This window comes from Scyliorhinus torazame, chromosome 6, assembly GCF_047496885.1.
Source record: "Scyliorhinus torazame isolate Kashiwa2021f chromosome 6, sScyTor2.1, whole genome shotgun sequence".
Taxonomy (NCBI): Eukaryota; Metazoa; Chordata; class Chondrichthyes; order Carcharhiniformes; family Scyliorhinidae; genus Scyliorhinus; species Scyliorhinus torazame.
In genome coordinates this window covers 40,506,965-40,521,292 of record NC_092712.1, presented here as the reverse complement: position 1 = coordinate 40,521,292, position 14,328 = coordinate 40,506,965, and the positions used below count along the sequence as shown (strand labels likewise).

Sequence of the window (14,328 nt, the reverse complement as noted above, 5' to 3'; positions counted from 1 at the left end):
TGGTATTGTCATTGAGGATGGCATGGTAGTATTGTCACTGAGGATGGCATGGCAGTATTGTCATTGAGGATGGCATGGTAGTATTGTCACTGAGGATGCCACGGCAGTATAGTCACTGGGGATGGCATGGTAGTATTGTCACTGAGGATGGCATGGTAGTATTATCACTGAGGATGCCACGGCAGTATAGTCACTGGGGATGGCATGGCAGTATTGTCACTGAGGATGGCAAGGCAGTATTTTCATTGAGGATGGCATGGTAGAATTGTCACTGGGGATGGCATGGTAGAATTGTCACTGGGGGTGGCATGGTAGAATTGTCATTGAGGATGGCATGGTAGAATTGTCACTGGGGATGGCATGGTAGTATTGTCACTGAGGATGGCATGGTAGAATTGTCACTGGGGATGGCATGATAGAATTGTCACTGGGGGTGGCATGGTAGAATTGTCACTGAGGATGCCATGGCAGTATTGTCATTGAGGATGGCATGGCATTATTGTCATTAAGGATGGCATGGCATTATTGTCACTGAGGATGGCATGGTAGTATTGTTATTGAGGATGGCATGGTAGAATTGTCACTGGGGATGGCACGGTAATATTGTCACTGAGGATGGCATGGTAGAATTGTCACTGAGGATGGCATGGCAGTATTGTCACTGAGGATGGCATGGCAGTATTGTCATTGAGGATGCCATGGCAGTATTGTCACTGAGGATGGCATGGCATTATTCTCATTGAGGATGGCATGGCAGTATTGTCACTGAGGATGCCATGGCAGTATTGTCACTGAGGATGGCATGGCATTATTCTCATTGAGGATGCCATGGCAGTATTGTCACTGAGGATGGCATGGCATTATTCTCATTGAGGATGGCATGGCATTATTGTCACTGAGGATGGCATGGTAGTATAGTCACTGAGGATGGCATGGCAGTATTGTCATTGAGGATGGCATGGCAGTATTGTCATTGAGGATGCCATGGCATTATTGTCACTGAGGATGGCATGGTAGTATAGTCATTGAGGATGGCATGGCAGTATTGTCACTGAGGATGGCATGGCAGTATTGTCATTGAGGATGGCATGGTAGTATTGTCACTGAGGATGGCACGGCAGTATAGTCACTGGGGATGGCATGGCAGTATTGTCACTGAGGATGGCATGGTAGTATTGTTATTGAGGATGGCATGGCAACATTGTCATTGAGGATGCCATGGCAGTATTGTCACTGAGGATGGCATGGCATTATTGTCACTGAGGATGGCATGGCAGTATTCTCAGTGATGATGGCATGGCAGTATTGTCATTGAGGATGGCATGGTAGTATTGTCACTGAGGATGGCATGGCATTATTGTCACTGGGGATGGCATGGCAGTATTGTCATTGAGGATGGCATGGTAGTATAGTCATTGAGGATGGCATGGTCGTATTGTCATTGAGGATGTCATGGTAGTATTGTCATTGCGGATGCCATGGTAGTATTGTCATTGAGGATGGCATGGTAGTATTGTCACTGGGGGTGGCATGGCAGTATTATCACTGAGGATGGCATGGTCGTATTGTCATTGAGGATGCCATGGTGGTATTGTCACTGAGGATGTCATGGTAGTATTGTCATTGAGGATGTCATGGTGGTATTGTCACTGAGGATGTCATGGTAGTATTGTCATTGAGGATGTCATGGTGGTATTGTCACTGAGGATGTCATGGCAGTATAGTCATTGAGGATGTCATGGTAGTATTGTCACTGAGGATGGCATGGTAGTATTGTCACTGAGGATGTCATGGTAGTATTGTCATTGAGGATGTCATGGTGGTATTGTCACTGAGGATGTCATGGCAGTATAGTCATTGAGGATGTCATGGTAGTATTGTCACTGAGGATGTCATGGTAGTATTGTCATTGAGGGTGGCATGGCCGTATGGTCACTGAGGATGGCATGGTAGTATTGTCACTGAGGATGGCATGGTTGTATTGTCACTGAGGATGGCATGGCAGTATAGTCATTGAGGATGTCATGGTAGTATTGTCACTGAGGATGTCATGGTAGTATTGTCATTGAGGATGGCATGGTCGTATTGTCATTGAGGATGTCATGGTGGTATTGTCACTGAGGATGCCACGGCAGTATTGTCATTGAGGATGGCATGGCAGTATTGTCACTGAGGATGTCATGGTCGTATTGTCATTGAGGATGGCATGGTAGTATTGTCATTGAGGATGGCATCGTAGTATTGTCATTGAGGATGGCATCGTCGTATTGTCATTGAGGATGCCATGGCAGTATTGTCATTGAGGATGGCATGGTCGTATTGTCACTGGGGATGGCATGGCAGTATTGTCATTGAGGATGGCATGGTAGTATAGTCATTGAGGATGGCATGGTCGTATTGTGTTTGAGGATGTCATGGTAGTATTGTCATTGAGGATGCCATGGTAGTATTGTCATTGAGGATGGCATGGTAGTATTGTCACTGGGGGTGGCATGGCAGTATTATCACTGAGGATGGCATGGTCGTATTGTCATTGAGGATGCCATGGCAGTATTGTCATTGAGGATGGCATGGTAGAATTGTCACTGGGGATGGCACGGTGGTATTGTCACTGAGGATGTCATGGTGGTATTGTTATTGAGGATGGCATGGTAGTATTATCACTGAGGATGGCATGGCAGTATTGTCATTGAGGATGGCATGGTAGAATTGTCACTGGGGATGGCACGGTAGTATTGTCACTGAGGATGTCATGGTGGTATTGTCATTGAGGATGGCATGGTAGTATTATCACTGAGGATGGCATGGCAGTATTGTCATTGAGGATGGCATGGTAGAATTGTCATTGAGGATGGCATGGTAGAATTGTCATTGAGGATGGCATGGTAGTATTGTCATTGAGGATGGCATGGTAGTATTGTCACTGAGGATGCCACGGCAGTATAGTCACTGAGGATGGCATGGTAGTATTGTCACTGAGGATGGCATGGCAGTATTGTCATTGAGGATGGCATGGTAGTATTGTCACTGAGGATGCCACGGCAGTATAGTCACTGGGGATGGCATGGTAGTATTGTCACTGAGGATGGCATGGTAGTATTGTCACTGAGGATGGCATGGCAGTATTGTCACTGAGGATGGCATGGCAGTATAGTCATTGAGGATGGCATGGTAGTATTGTCACTGAGGATGCCACGGCAGTATAGTCACTGGGGATGGCATGGTAGTATTGTCACTGAGGATGGCATGGTAGTATTATCACTGAGGATGTCATGGTAGTATAGTCACTGGTGATGGCATGGTAGTATTGTCACTGAGGATGGCATGGCAGTATTGTCACTGAGGCTGGCAAGGCAGTATTTTCATTGAGGATGGCATGGTAGAATTGTCACTGGGGATGGCACGGTAGTATTATCACTGAGGATGCCATGGCAGTATTGTCATTGAGGATGGCATGGTAGAATTGTCACTGGGGATGGCATGGTAGTATTGTCACTGAGGATGCCATGGCAGCATTGTCATTGAGGATGGCATGGTAGAATTGTCACTGGGGATGGCACGGTAGTATTGTCACTGAGGATGTCATGGTGGTATTGTTATTGAGGATGGCATGGCATTATTGTCACTGAGGATGTTATGGTGGTATTGTCATTGAGGATGGCATGGTAGTATTGTCACTGAGGATGTCATGGTGGTATTGTCATTGAGGATGGCATGGTAGTATTGTCACTGAGGATGGCATGGCAGTATTGTCATTGAGGATGGCATGGTAGTATTGTCACTGAGGATGCCACGGCAGTATAGTCACTGGGGATGGCATGGTAGTATTGTCACTGAGGATGGCATGGTAGTATTATCACTGAGGATGCCACGGCAGTATAGTCACTGGGGATGGCATGGCAGTATTGTCACTGAGGATGGCAAGGCAGTATTTTCATTGAGGATGGCATGGTAGAATTGTCACTGGGGATGGCATGGTAGAATTGTCACTGGGGGTGGCATGGTAGAATTGTCATTGAGGATGGCATGGTAGAATTGTCACTGGGGATGGCATGGTAGTATTGTCACTGAGGATGGCATGGTAGAATTGTCACTGGGGATGGCATGATAGAATTGTCACTGGGGGTGGCATGGTAGAATTGTCACTGAGGATTCCATGGCAGTATTGTCATTGAGGATGGCATGGCATTATTGTCATTAAGGATGGCATGGCATTATTGTCACTGAGGATGGCATGGTAGTATTGTTATTGAGGATGGCATGGTAGAATTGTCACTGGGGATGGCACGGTAATATTGTCACTGAGGATGGCATGGTAGAATTGTCACTGAGGATGGCATGGCAGTATTGTCACTGAGGATGGCATGGCAGTATTGTCATTGAGGATGCCATGGCAGTATTGTCACTGAGGATGGCATGGCATTATTCTCATTGAGGATGGCATGGCAGTATTGTCACTGAGGATGCCATGGCAGTATTGTCACTGAGGATGGCATGGCATTATTCTCATTGAGGATGCCATGGCAGTATTGTCACTGAGGATGGCATGGCATTATTCTCATTGAGGATGGCATGGCATTATTGTCACTGAGGATGGCATGGTAGTATAGTCACTGAGGATGGCATGGCAGTATTGTCACTGAGGATGGCATGGCAGTATTGTCACTGAGGATGGCATGGCAGTATAGTCATTGAGGATGGCATGGTAGTATTGTCACTGAGGATGCCACGGCAGTATAGTCACTGGGGATGGCATGGTAGTATTGTCACTGAGGATGGCATGGTAGTATTATCACTGAGGATGTCATGGTAGTATAGTCACTGGTGATGGCATGGTAGTATTGTCACTGAGGATGGCATGGCAGTATTGTCACTGAGGCTGGCAAGGCAGTATTTTCATTGAGGATGGCATGGTAAAATTGTCACTGGGGATGGCACGGTAGTATTATCACTGAGGATGCCATGGCAGTATTGTCATTGAGGATGGCATGGTAGAATTATCACTGGGGATGGCATGGTAGTATTGTCACTGAGGATGCCATGGCAGCATTGTCATTGAGGATGGCATGGTAGAATTGTCACTGGGGATGGCACGGTAGTATTGTCACTGAGGATGTCATGGTGGTATTGTTATTGAGGATGGCATGGCATTATTGTCACTAAGGATGTTATGGTGGTATTGTCATTGAGGATGGCATGGTAGTATTGTCACTGAGGATGTCATGGTGGTATTGTCATTGAGGATGGCATGGTAGTATTGTCACTGAGGATGGCATGGCAGTATTGTCATTGAGGATGGCATGGTAGTATTGTCACTGAGGATGCCACGGCAGTATAGTCACTGGGGATGGCATGGTAGTATTGTCACTGAGGATGGCATGGTAGTATTATCACTGAGGATGCCACGGCAGTATAGTCACTGGGGATGGCATGGCAGTATTGTCACTGAGGATGGCAAGGCAGTATTTTCATTGAGGATGGCATGGTAGAATTGTCACTGGGGATGGCATGGTAGAATTGTCACTGGGGGTGGCATGGTAGAATTGTCATTGAGGATGGCATGGTAGAATTGTCACTGGGGATGGCATGGTAGTATTGTCACTGAGGATGGCATGGTAGAATTGTCACTGGGGATGGCATGATAGAATTGTCACTGGGGGTGGCATGGTAGAATTGTCACTGAGGATGCCATGGCAGTATTGTCATTGAGGATGGCATGGCATTATTGTCATTAAGGATGGCATGGCATTATTGTCACTGAGGATGGCATGGTAGTATTGTTATTGAGGATGGCATGGTAGAATTGTCACTGGGGATGGCACGGTAATATTGTCACTGAGGATGGCATGGTAGAATTGTCACTGAGGATGGCATGGCAGTATTGTCACTGAGGATGGCATGGCAGTATTGTCATTGAGGATGCCATGGCAGTATTGTCACTGAGGATGGCATGGCATTATTCTCATTGAGGATGGCATGGCAGTATTGTCACTGAGGATGCCATGGCAGTATTGTCACTGAGGATGGCATGGCATTATTCTCATTGAGGATGCCATGGCAGTATTGTCACTGAGGATGGCATGGCATTATTCTCATTGAGGATGGCATGGCATTATTGTCACTGAGGATGGCATGGTAGTATAGTCACTGAGGATGGCATGGAAGTATTGTCATTGAGGATGGCATGGCAGTATTGTCATTGAGGATGCCATGGCATTATTGTCACTGAGGATGGCATGGTAGTATAGTCATTGAGGATGGCATGGCAGTATTGTCACTGAGGATGGCATGGCAGTATTGTCATTGAGGATGGCATGGTAGTATTGTCACTGAGGATGGCACGGCAGTATAGTCACTGGGGATGGCATGGCAGTATTGTCACTGAGGATGGCATGGTAGTATTGTTATTGAGGATGGCATGGCAACATTGTCATTGAGGATGCCATGGCAGTATTGTCACTGAGGATGGCATGGCATTATTGTCACTGAGGATGGCATGGCAGTATTCTCAGTGATGATGGCATGGCAGTATTGTCATTGAGGATGGCATGGTAGTATTGTCACTGAGGATGGCATGGCATTATTGTCACTGATGATGGCATGGCAGTATTCTCAGTGAGGATGGCATGGCAGTATTGTCATTGAGGATGCCATGGCAGTATTGTCACTGAGGATGGCATGGCATTATTGTCACTGAGGATGGCATGGCAGTATTCTCAGTGAGGATGGCATGGCAGTATTGTCATTGAGGATGCCATGGCAGTATTGTCACTGAGGATGGCATGGCATTATTGTCACTGAGGATGGCATGGCAGTATTCTCAGTGAGGATGGCATGGCAGTATTGTCATTGAGGATGGCATGGTAGTATTGTCACTAAGGATGGCACGGCAGTATAGTCACTGGGGATGGCATGGCAGTATTGTCACTGAGGATGGCACGGCAGTATAGTCACTGGGGATGGCATGGCAGTATTGTCACTGAGGATGGCATGGTAGTATTGTTATTGAGGATGGCATGGCAGTATTCTCAGTGAGGATGGCATGGCAGTATTGTCATTGAGGATGGCATGGTAGTATTGTTATTGAGGATGGCATGGCAGTATTGTCACTGAGGATGGCATGGCATTATTGTCACTGAGGATGGCATGGTAGTATTGTCATTGAGGATGGCATGGCAGTATTGTCACTGAGGATGGCATGGTAGTATTGTCACTGAGGATGGCATGGCAGTATTGTCACTGAGGATGCCATGGCAGTATTGTCATTGAGGATGGCATGGCATTATTGTCATTAAGGATGGCATGGCATTATTGTCACTGAGGATGGCATGGTAGTATTGTTATTGAGGATGGCATGGTAGAATTGTCACTGGGGATGGCACGGTAATATTGTCACTGAGGATGGCATGGTAGAATTGTCACTGAGGATGGCATGGCAGTATTGTCACTGAGGATGGCATGGCAGTATTGTCATTGAGGATGCCATGGCAGTATTGTCACTGAGGATGGCATGGCATTATTCTCATTGAGGATGGCATGGCAGTATTGTCACTGAGGATGCCATGGCAGTATTGTCACTGAGGATGGCATGGCATTATTCTCATTGAGGATGCCATGGCAGTATTGTCACTGAGGATGGCATGGCATTATTCTCATTGAGGATGGCATGGCATTATTGTCACTGAGGATGGCATGGTAGTATAGTCACTGAGGATGGCATGGCAGTATTGTCATTGAGGATGGCATGGCAGTATTGTCATTGAGGATGCCATGGCATTATTGTCACTGAGGATGGCATGGTAGTATTGTCATTGAGGATGGCATGGCAGTATTGTCACTGAGGATGGCATGGCAGTATTGTCATTGAGGATGGCATGGTAGTATTGTCACTGAGGATGGCACGGCAGTATAGTCACTGGGGATGGCATGGCAGTATTGTCACTGAGGATGGCATGGTAGTATTGTTATTGAGGATGGCATGGCAATATTGTCATTGAGGATGCCATGGCAGTATTGTCACTGAGGATGGCATGGCATTATTGTCACTGAGGATGGCATGGCAGTATTCTCAGTGAGGATGGCATGGCAGTATTGTCATTGAGGATGGCATGGTAGTATTGTCACTGAGGATGGCATGGCATTATTGTCACTGATGATGGCATGGCAGTATTCTCAGTGAGGATGGCATGGCAGTATTGTCATTGAGGATGCCATGGCAGTATTGTCACTGAGGATGGCATGGCATTATTGTCACTGAGGATGGCATGGCAGTATTCTCAGTGAGGATGGCATGGCAGTATTGTCATTGAGGATGCCATGGCAGTATTGTCACTGAGGATGGCATGGCATTATTGTCACTGAGGATGGCATGGCAGTATTCTCAGTGAGGATCGCATGGCAGTATTGTCATTGAGGATGGCATGGTAGTATTGTCACTGAGGATGGCACGGCAGTATAGTCACTGGGGATGGCATGGCAGTATTGTCACTGAGGATGGCACGGCAGTATAGTCACTGGGGATGGCATGGCAGTATTGTCACTGAGGATGGCATGGTAGTATTGTTATTGAGGATGGCATGGCAGTATTCTCAGTGAGGATGGCATGGCAGTATTGTCATTGAGGATGGCATGGTAGTATTGTTATTGAGGATGGCATGGCAGTATTGTCACTGAGGATGGCATGGCATTATTGTCACTGAGGATGGCATGGTAGTATTGTCATTGAGGATGGCATGGCAGTATTGTCACTGAGGATGGCATGGTAGTATTGTCACTGAGGATGCCATGGCAGTCTAGTCATTGAGGATGCCATGGCAGTATTGTCACTGAGGATGGCATGGTAGTATTGTCACTGAGGATGGCATGGCAGTATTGTCACTGAGGATGCCATGGCAGTATTGTCATTGAGGATGCCATGGCAGTATTGTCACTGAGGATGGCATGGTAGTATTGTCATTGAGGATGGCATGGCATTATTGTCACTGAGGATGGCATGGTAGTATTGTCATTGAGGATGGCATGGCAGTATTGTCACTGAGGATGGCATGGCAGTATTGTCATTGAGGATGGCATGGCAGTATTGTCATTGACGATGACGTGGTACTATTGTCACTAGACTAGTATCCAGAGACCCAGGTTAACACTCTGGGGACATGGGTTCAAATCGCGTCACTGTAGATGGTAAAATTTGAATTAAGAAAAAACCTGGAACTATAAGTCTAATGATGACGATGAACTCATTGTCCATTGTTGGAAAAACACATCAGGTTCACCAATGACCTTTAGGGATGGATATCTGCCATCCTTACCTGGTCTGGCCTACATGTGGGGCAGGATTCTCCGCAATCGGCGCGATGTCCGCCGACAGCGCCAAAGACGGCGCGAATCAGTCCGGCATCGCGCCGCCCCAAAGGTGCGGAATTCTCCACATCTTGACCGGCTGAGCCCTCACCTTGAGGGGCTAGGCCCGCGCCGGACTGATTTCCGGGAATGGCCTTTGGTGCCCCGCCAGCTGGCGCGGAAATGACTTTGCCATGCGGTGCATGCGCGGGAACATCAGCGGCCGCTCACGGCATCCCCGCGCATGCGCAGTGGAGGGGTTCTCTTCTGCCTCCGCCATAGTGGAGACCATGGCGAAGGCGGAAGGAAAAGTGTGCCCCCCCAGCACAGGCCCACCCGCGGATCGGTGGGCCCCGATCGCGGGCCAGGCCACCGTGGGGGCACCCCCCGGGGCCAGATCGCTCCCCCAGGACCCCGGAGCCTGCCCGCGCCGCCTTGTCCCACCGGTAAGAGAGGTGGTTTGATTCTCGCCGGCGGGACAGGCATTCCAGCAGCGGGACTTCGTCCCATCGCGGGCCGGCGAATCGCCGGGGGGGGGGGGGGGCCCGCCAACCGACGCGGCGTGATTCCCACCCCTGCCAAATATCCGGTGCCGGGGAATTCGGCAACCGGTGGGGGCGGGATTCACACCAGCCCCTGGCGATTCTCCGACCCGGCGGGGGGTCGGAGAATCCCGCCTGTGATTCCAGATCCACAGCAATGTGGTTGAGTCTTAACTGCCTCCTCAAAAGCACGTAGGGATGGCCAATAAATATAGTGCCGTTCAGCCCATTGAGTCTGCGCTAGCCCTTAGAGCACCCTACTTAAGCCCATGCCTCCTCCCTATCCCCATAACCCAGTAACACTCCCTAACCTTTTGGACACTAAGGAGCAATTTAGCATGGCCATCCACCTAACGTGCACATCTTTGGACTGTGGGAGAAAACCAGAGCACCTGGAGGAAACCCACGCACACACGGGGAGAAAGTGCAAACTCCACACAGTAAATTTGCAGATGACACTAAAGTCGGTGGAGTTGTGGACAGTGCGGAAGGATGTTACAAGTTACAGAGGGACATAGATAAGCTGCAGCGCTGAGTTTAATGCAAAAAAGTGTGAGGTGATTCATTTTGGAAGGAATAACAGGAAGACCGAGTACTGGGCTAATGGTAAGATTCTTGGCAGTGTGGATGAGCAGAGAAATCCATGTACATAGATCCCTGAAAGTTGCCACCCAGGTTGAGAGGGTTGTTAAGAAGGCGTACGGTGTGTTAGCTTTTATTGGTAGAGGGATTGAGTTTCGGAACCATGAGGTCATGTTGCAGCTGTACAAAACTCTGGTGCGGCCGCATTTGGAGTATTGCGTGCAATTCTGGTCGCCGCATTATAGGAAGGATGTGGAAGCATTGGAAAGGGTGCAGAGGAGGTTTACCAGAATGTTGCCTGGTATGGAGGGAAGATCTTATGAGGAAAGGCTGAGAGACTTGAGGCTGTTTTCGTTAGAGAGAAGAAGGTTAAGAGGTGACTTAATTGAGGCATACAAGATGATCAGAGGATTGGATAGGGTGGACAGTGAGAGCCTTTTTCCTCAGATGGTGATGTCTAGCACGAGGGACATAGCTTTAAATTGAGGGGAGATAGATATAGGACAGATGGGCGAAGTAGGTTCTTTACTCAGAGACTAGTAAGGGTGTGGAATGCCCTAACTGCAACAGTAGTGGACTCGCCAACACTAAGGACATTCAAATGGTCATTGGATAGACATATGGACGATAAGGGAATAATGTAGGTGGGCTTTAGAGTGGTTTTACAGGTCGGCACACATCGAGGGCCGAAGGGCCTGTACTGCGCTGTAATGTTCCATGTTCAATGTTCCTCAGGTGATTCACCTGATGAAGGAGTAGTGCTCCGAAAGCTAGTGATTCCAAACAAACCCGTTGGACTTTAACCTGGTGTTGTAAGACTTCTTACTGTGCCCACCCCAGTTCAATGCCCCCATCCCCACATCATGGTCACACAGACAGTCACCTGAGGTTGCAATTGAACCCGGGTCCCTGGAGCTGTGAGGCAGCAGTGCTAGCCACTGTGCCACCATGCCGCCCAATGAAACCTCCTGAACACTCCAGGTGGGTTCATGACCCTGATAGGGCTCCGAAGATCAGTGGCATCAATAATGGGAGTCTTGACTCGCTACAGAAGACATTTAACCACATTACCAGCACCTATAGAATTATAGCATTTTGGAGCAATGGGATCTTTGCCAACTTCATTGAAATGTCAAGTGTTGTAACGGTGAAGAATTTGCATTTCCTGCCAAGGTTAGAATTTTCCAAATGTTGCAAAGGTCACTTACCCAGAAAATGGCCTGGGAAGGTGGAAGGTGCTGAGATAGTCCCAACCCTCCTAATCTCCCCCATCACCCGACAGGCCCCCAATAAAATCGGCACGGGAAGAATCATTTTTTACATCCAGCTTCCCAGAAAGAGAAAAAAATAATAAAGAGAAATGACCAGTACTGGTCTGAACTGGTTTTGTATATCTTAAAGTGAAACTCCAGTTCAGATAGGTAGTAGTTATTTCCTGAGATTTACTGGGCTGGATTCTCCGTCAGCGGGATCCTCGCTTCGCCGGCAGCGCACTCACGCCCGCGGATTTTCCGACGGCGTGGGGGTGCCCACAATGGGAAACCCCATTGGCCGGCTGGCGGGATGGAGAATCCCGCCCACTATGTTTTCCCTCCTGGCTTAAAGCTGCCTGTAACATGCTCGAGGGGCTGAATGGCCCACCCCGGAGGAAAAGTACCAGCAAACCTGGGATTGAAGGGTACCAGCAAAACATGTTTGAACTGGAGAGTAAATGTTTATATCTGTGCCTGTGCATCTGTATGTTTGTTTATATGTGTGTGTGCTTCTGTGTGTGTCTGTGTTTGCGTGTGTGTGTATGAGAGTGTGTGTGTGTGTATGGATTTGTGTGTTTCTGTCTGTGTGTGTGTGTGAGAGTTTATCTGTGTGTGTGACAGAGTACAACTGTGTGTGTGTATGAAAGTGTATCTGTGTATCTCTGTGTGTTTCTGTCTGTATATGTGTGTGTGTGACGTGTTAGCATCTGTGTCTATTTCTCTGTGTGAAGGAAAAAATAAATAGTTGATCTGGATACAGAGCAGCACTGTGATTAATATTTGAATCCAGTGCAGCACTGTGATTAATATTTGGATCCAGTGCAGCACTGTGATTAATACTTGGATCCAGTGCAGCACTGTGATTAATATTTGGATCCAGTGCAGCACTGTGATTAATATCTGGATCCAGTGCAGCACTGTGATTAATATTTGGATACAGTGCAGCACTGTGATTAATATCTGGATCCAGTGCAGCACTGTGATTAATATTTGGATCCAGTGCAGCACCGTGATTAATATTTGGATCCAGTGCAGCACTGTGATTAATATTTGGATACAGTGCAGCACTGTGATTAATATCTGGATCCAGTGCAACACCGTGATTAATATTTGGGATCCAGTGCAGCACTGTGATTAATATTTGGATCCAGTGCAGCACCATGATTAATATTTGGATACAGTGCAGCACCATGATTAATATTTGGATCCAATGCAGCACTGTGATTAATATTTGGATCCAGTGCAGCACTGTGATTAATATTTGGATCCAGTGCAGCACTGTGATTAATATTTGGGATCCAGTGCAGCACTGTGATTAATATTTGGGACCCAGTGCAGCACTATGATTAATATTTGGATCCCGTGCAGCACCGTGATTAATATTTAGATCCAGTGCAGCACTGTGATTAATATTTGGATCCAGTGCAGCACAGTGATTAATATTTGGATCCAGTGCAGCACCCTGATTAATATTTAGATCCAGTGCCGCACCGTGATTTATATTTGTATCCAGTGCAGCACTGTGATTAATATTTGGATCCAGTGCAGCACTGTGATTAATATTTGGATCCAGTGCCGCACTGTGATTACTAGTCTGACATGTAACAACAGCAATAATGGAAATCATAATAAGCCAGTATTTACTTCAACAAACTTCCCATGTACAGATCATTAAAAAGCAAATTGAATCGCACTGGGTTTTTTTCTTAATATCAGAGGAGCAGTCCACCTTTGCCAAATAGCATTGATTTCAGCTGAATAATTGCAGAAGAATGCGACTTTAATCAGAGCACAAAAATAAATGCACTGATCCACACAGACTGGCAGCAGATGATGCATACACATCCATCAGTAAAGCTGTATGATAAATCAAATGGATTACGGCTTACATTGGAATTTAATCAAAATGCCCCTAATCTGTTTCTATAGCTGATCCTGTCTTACATGCTCAACATGGAAAGATATCACAATATTGTGATTCTCCCAATATTGCCAAATACTGTCAATCCTATCAGGATTTTCCTGAATAAAGGCCTCGCGTTCAAGGGCAAAATTCTTAGAGCCTTGTTATCCAGTCCTCTACTGATGACAATGTTGGCCTATTTTTATTGAAAAGTTGGAGGGGAGAGTACAGATGGTTTCATATCAGTTCAACACATACAGAAGCCATCAAGGACATAGCTCTGGCTGAGAAAAAAAAAGTGTTGGCAGAATTGTGGTCAAACAACATGCCTTAGGCGCTAATGAAGCAAGTCCCTTGAATACCTCCAGAAGATATTGTGGGAAAGATTGAAGCTAGTTATCATTGAATCTCTTCTGGGTCAATAACGTGACCATATTTCCCCATTACCCTCCTCACTCACATTTTTCTCCAGTAGCTGTTTTGTAATAGCCAGGAGCTCAAGATGGTGGCTGTGTTTGACCTTTGCCTGGGCAGTATATGCTGCCTACCCCTGTGGATATTTAGAGATATCTATGTAATGTGGGGCTGGGCCAGGAAGAGTGTGGCCTGCTGTCTCTCACAAAGCATGGGCGTTTTGTGTTCATTTCCTGGTGCTAGCCATGTTATAGTGGGATAATAGAGTGGGGGTCAGTTTTGCCCAGTTGGCTGG

General features: G+C 47.1%; 1 protein-coding gene across 1 annotated transcript in view; it reads left to right on the top strand.

Moving 5' to 3' along the window:
• Positions 1 to 14,328, top strand: part of LOC140425680 (sodium channel protein type 1 subunit alpha-like) — a 580,672-nt gene that overhangs the window by 412,552 nt on the left and 153,792 nt on the right. The gene's annotated exons all lie outside the window — the stretch shown is intronic.